This window comes from Nymphaea colorata, chromosome 5 (assembly GCF_008831285.2).
Source record: "Nymphaea colorata isolate Beijing-Zhang1983 chromosome 5, ASM883128v2, whole genome shotgun sequence".
NCBI lineage: Eukaryota > Viridiplantae > Streptophyta > Magnoliopsida > Nymphaeales > Nymphaeaceae > Nymphaea > Nymphaea colorata.
The window spans coordinates 11,675,568-11,681,656 of record NC_045142.1 but is presented as its reverse complement, the minus strand read 5'-3'; positions in this window follow the sequence as shown (position 1 = coordinate 11,681,656).

Below are 6,089 nucleotides of genomic sequence, written 5' to 3'. Positions count from 1 at the left end.
CACCATACCGAATTCTTAAACATAGACATGTTTATCAGAATGGTAGACTATGTCATGAAGTTATGGTTGAATGGGAAGGACCAGACAATGGCACTTCGTGGGAAGAATTTGAGCAGATAGTTAATTGTTTTCACTACATGAGCTTGGGGGCAAGCTCAAGGTAAGGAGGGAGGATCTGATGCAGACCTTCCCACCAGGAGGCCGAGAACCAGGGCCAGCACAACCAAGCAAGGCCAAGAGAGTCAAGGGCCATCGGCCAGAATGATGAAAAGCATAGATGAGCTAAGGGAAGCTAACATAGAACTTGAAGTTGATGCAGCGGGCGGTGTGGGCGGAGCATCATCAGCGTTGCGCGGGCAGCGGGCTGAAGACTTCAAGGTGGAGCAGGCATGGGAACTAGACCTAGATCCGGTTATAGCGAGTTCGAACCTTGAGTCTAGTCCTGACCTAGTCCATGTGTGGCAAGCCTAAGGCCGAACTTAGGCAAGTTATATGGCTGAACCCGTGTGGGAGAGGCCAAACTCACTAAACATTCGAGACGTCTAGTCTCGGTCTCCTTTTATGCTTTTGCTTTATAATAGAGTCGTTTCATTTCAGCAAGTGTCTCGGTTCACATGTTAAGAACCGGTTTTATTTCAAGGACTTAAACTCTTTTGTAAGTCTTTTTTCATCATGCAATCTATGAATCAAAATTGAAGTTTTTGTGTGAAATTGGCTCTCGCCTCTCTCTTCCTCTCATCCTCTTACCGCCGGTGACTGGAATCCCAATGCTCCAACCCATGGCTCTGGTTGAAGCAAAACAGGTTTGAAGACGTTCCTTGAGGCCATCGGAAATCCTCTTGGAGCACCTTCTTCCTACGCATAAATTCCCCGATTGAATTCCCATCTTCTCACGGTGCAACTTCTTCATCCCCGGAAGGAGTTAGAGGCTGGACATGATAATCGGGAAGGCTTGGAGGAGGGCAACTCGTGGCTCCATTCGCCTAGTACCCAAGCACATGACTCCGGCTGCAAGAGAAGAGGTAGGTGCCGTTAATCTCCCGGCTCCTTCCCTACTTGAGCGGAGCAGAGGACTAGTTGAAATCGTCCCTAGTAGGCCTCTTGATCTCTACTAAAAACAGAGAGAAAGAGCGCCAGAAAGGAGGATCGATGCTAGCTCTTAGAGGACTGATTTTAAAGGTGAGAAATCGAGAGAGCTCGTCGAAATTCCGTTGGTAGACGGCCAATAGGATTTCAGCGAAATTGACCATCTAATCCCCTTGGAAACTCGTCCATGGCAGCAGCAATCAATCCAGCATCGTACTTGAGCTGCCGAGGAAGGAGCGTGCGCAATATCATACACAGAATAGCAGGAATAGAACAGCAAATTGGGAGGAAGTTTCAGATCAATTCTGAGCAAGGTCAAGGCAGTTTTCACTCTCTCGTTGGCTCAGTTAGGATCACCCAGATCATAGCTACAATTTGTCCAAGTTTCAACCAATTCGGATGAGAACTGAGTGAGTTCTAGCCAACGATCGGAAATCCATTTATCCCACCGGAAATACTCAACGCTGCACTAACTTCAGCGAAACCCGATCAGCGTCCAATCTTTTCCGCCAATTCCAAGTTTGCGCACGGTCATTAATTGACTAATTGATTATTGGCTTATTTGAAAAGGGTGGTTTGGTAAACTCAAGGGGATAGCGCTAAAGAGTCCAAACCCGTGGGCACTCACTCCTCTTCTTTCCCTTCAGCTTCCCTTCATTAGTTCAAGGGTTACATAATGCTTCTCATTTTAAAGAGCTCCACACTTGGCCACGCATAAAGGTAAGTTAATTTCATCCCTTGCCAAGTGTCCTCTTCATCATTACACCCCAGCCACAATGGTTCACCCCCTTCACTCACATCTTTCACCTCCTCTACCCGTTGGCCTCCCTTTCTTCTTGTAATCGTCCCTAAAGCCAACCCATGATGTCAAGAGATTAACTCCTAGCTTGCCACCTCTCCCCTTCATCATTAGACCATTTTAATACCTCCCTACTCCATCATTACCCAAGCCATATACCATCCACTTCTGTTGCCGAGATCCTCAATCACTCTCGGCCAGATCTTACTAGAAGACCAGGCGTCCTAGACCAGGTGGGTCTAGCCTCCACTCCACCTCCTTGCTGTGATATCCGAGAGTGGCTGAGCCACTGGTTTTCTCTCGGATCCTATTGCTCTTTAAGCCGATCTCTCATTGGCTAGGTAACTTCTAAACATCCTATAGAAGGGTGTTATCGGGTGCATTTGCTTTCTAAGCCAGACTCTAGCCATTTGCTACTGTCGGTGGTCCCTCCAAGGCACCTTGCCAAGGATACGGGTGCGAGTAGCTAGACCACCAAAGGGAAAGGGCATGGTTTGGCCATTCTTAGGGATTGTATGAATGGTTTGTGAATAAATGATGAGTGAGTTGTAAGAGTTAAATCTGTATCGCACGTGTTTGTACAAGCCTTAATCCCCTCAGTTTTGTAATAGGATTGAAGACTTGGGTCAGGGAAAACATATTTGTATCTTATACCCAGGGTACTATTAAGCCAGGGTTGCTGTCGGGCGGGAAAGGTTTTGTATATATAATTTGCTTAAGTTTGGACTTTAGGCTCCCACGAGTTGATCCTGGACTTGGGATCTATTCTCGGGCGTAGAAATCGCTAGCCGGGTCTAGGTTACCACCATGTAGTCCTTTTCATTTGTTGTTTGCATGAATGATCTAAAGACATTTGATGCCCCATGTATGATGTATTTTTTTTTGTTTACTCTCTTTGCCTTTAAAATTAAAAAAAAAAAAGAGTTCTAGAACGTAGTTTTTGATGGCAATCTATTTCTTGAAAGAGTTTGAAGAGCTTATGTTTTTATTATGTTTTAATATCTTATTGCCTCACATATCCAAGGATTTGAACCTTGTTCTAGGAAAAACCCAGCTATGCCAATGATATTGGTATACCATGGAAAAATTAAACGTAAAGGAATTGAGAGCCGATCTATCATCTATTCATGAAACTCATTTCACAAGACTTATATATGTTATTCATGATTTTATTAGGTTAATGTATGCAAATTTCTACCTTACTGGCCCTACATTATTTCCTCTTGGACAAATGCTGTAGAATTTTCTAATACTCTACAAGCTTTGTTTGAGTTAGTCACATGGTTTATAGTGTTGCAAGTAAGGGCATCATTCCATAATTGCTTTTTTGCTTTGTCCTATGTAAATTTTATTTATAATTATTGAAATGCATGTCAATATATTAGAAGAGGCTTGAGTTAAAGTTAACACTCACATCAGAAGCAAGAACTTTGAGTTTCCTTGATAAAGCATAAAATAAACTGTAACTTGAAACATACTGTTGCAGTGGACTGTAGTAAGTGATCATATTGTTGCAACGGCTGCAAGTAATCCATTTTATTTCTGTTGAGGAAATCTATTATTCCTACATACTTCTTGCACATTTTCCCTTGATAGCTTCAAAATATGTTTAGAAAACAATATCCAAGGATTGATTCCTTCATGCAATAGTTAATACACAATGAGCATAGATATTCCAATGATGCATAATGTTTTTTCAGCCACCAAGTCCAAAACCCATTTGTAAGATTTAAAGTTATCTTAACATCTACTGGTCACTTTATATAGGTGCTTGCCTATTTATTGAAGAAGTTGAATAACCAATAACAAAATGGATGAACTTAAAGTTTTACATCATTTTGAATCAAACTTGATTTGTGCAAGAGAATGATAAAAGAAATTCAAGTATGAAATGCAATTTGAAATGTAAGATTATAATGGAAAAAAAGGTCATTTTGATCTTGCTTTTTGCAATCTTTCAACTTTACATTTGGTGATCCATTATAAAAACTATGATAGCCTTTTCAGTTCCTTGATGAATGGAGAAGCTTTGTTGTCCGTTATCATAGAAAAGTTTGTGCTGTTTGTCAATGTTGAACATAGTTCCTGGTTCTCTATTGAACAATGACAACAACCACTCCATTCATATACAAGTCACAGTGACTTATGAGTTCGTAATGAGAATCTTGAAAAATTGTCAAAGTTAATTGCTGAAAAAATAAATTTGAAGTGCAAAGAGCGCTATTATTATTATTTAAATTGCTATCTCATATGGAGTTCTGATTTGGAAGTTGCTTTTGCATGCCAATGTCCAAATTTTCTGCAAAAATCTAACCACCATAAGCACCTATAAATATTATGTGAAGCCAAAAAATATGTAGCAAGATGATTATGATTTGTTACTAGGCTGCTAGCATTATATTGAATTTTGTTTTTGGATGTTTTGCATGCCAATGTCCAAATTTTGTACACTGATTTGTTAGAGAAATCAAGGACTTTTTTCAAAAAATAACTACTCTTTTAATAAAATCAACCAGCTAATGGTGTATGTTTACGTTGCTTTTTTATCCTAAGAGGCATCAGCTTGTGGGCCATTTAGGTTCATAATGTTATTCATTCTGATTGTGAGTTGATTGAAAACTTTGCAAATGATTTTGTGGGTTGTTCTCCTCATGATAATTCTAATTCGTGCTTGATGTGTTTATCTATTATGTATTACAACACATTGCTTTTGAATTGTTTTATCTTTCATTGAATTTTATTTTATTGTCTTGTACTTTAGATGTTGTTTAAAATGGTTAAGGCATAAATATTCTCTTATTAACAGACAGTTCAACTTGGGAGGTATGTGCATATAAAGACAACCACAACTTCAATATAATGTTGTTCCTATGATGAACTCAGGAGCATGAACTAAATGTCTTTATTTGCTTTGACATTCTTTTAGTAGATGCAAATGCATCCAGTCAGATTGATACCAAGTTTCTCTTACACTACGCAGAGGATGGTGTGAAGGCTATAGTTCATCCTTTCTTCAACAAAATGTCATAATGGTTGAGCTTCTACATATATTCTTTGTGCATTCAATCCTTTGGATTTAAATCTCATGCTCTCATTGAGTTCATATGTCACAAAGATGGAGGTTTCAATAGTTAGAGAAATGATGTTAGAAGAGATGGAGAGAAAAAAATGCTGGTGCATGTTGCTGCACCAATAAATCGAATACAAGTTCATGTACCGATATATATACACAAACATTTGAATTTATGATGATTTACATGTATATTACATAATATAACAGATAGGAAATGTTACCACCATACTCCATTTCTATGGCTTGTGAAGCTAGTCCAAAATCCTGCAACCAACTCTTCCATGCATCAAAAATTTCCTTTTCGGTGGCATGTGAAGCTACTCTGACATCTTGGAAAAATGACAAGCTTCTTGGACCTCAAATTTATCAAAGAAAAGTGGCTTGACTACAACAAGTGACATGTAACAGCTCAAGAGATTGAAGATGGTTGTCTACAAACCTTTCATACGAATTCTCAGTATTTTTGAATTATTTTTAATTTTTTTAGAAAAAATAAGCCTTGACCAAATGGGATTGATCCTTAGCCTTGAAAGCACTATTTGGGGTTGTTGGCAGACTAGCCCACCCAACAGACCCAAAATTGCCCTCAAAGGGGTAAATTTTAACCAAAACAGGGCATGTGCAGGGTGTAGGCTCTGTCTCACAACGTGCTATGTGGCAGGCATGACAGTGCAGCACTAGGTCATTCTCTTGGTCGTGCGTGCCATGGTAGTGCTTGGTAGGCCTGACTGTGCGCTGTCCGGCTAGGGTACTTGCCAGTGGGCCAGGCAGCTTGAAAGGGAGCAAAATGCCCCCTTGATTGGCCCATTTTGGGCTCATGAAGGTGGCTTTCAACTCCCATGGGGTCCCACTAATCTTTTTTTAGAAGAACTTAAAATGCATATCTTGATGGGTAAAATGGTATTTTTATAAAATAGGTCTAGTTTCAAGAATCTTCATGACCTTTTTCATAAAAAGATTGTAACACTTTTCATCAGTGAAAATTAAGAACCTTCCCCATCTGGACTCTAAATGTTGTAGACAACAGGATATATCTAGACTAAAACAGTACACCTTAAGCAGTCAAACATGTAGTTAACTATTTGCATCATGTTCTTGTACTTTTCTTGTATTACATGCTTTTTGTTGTCA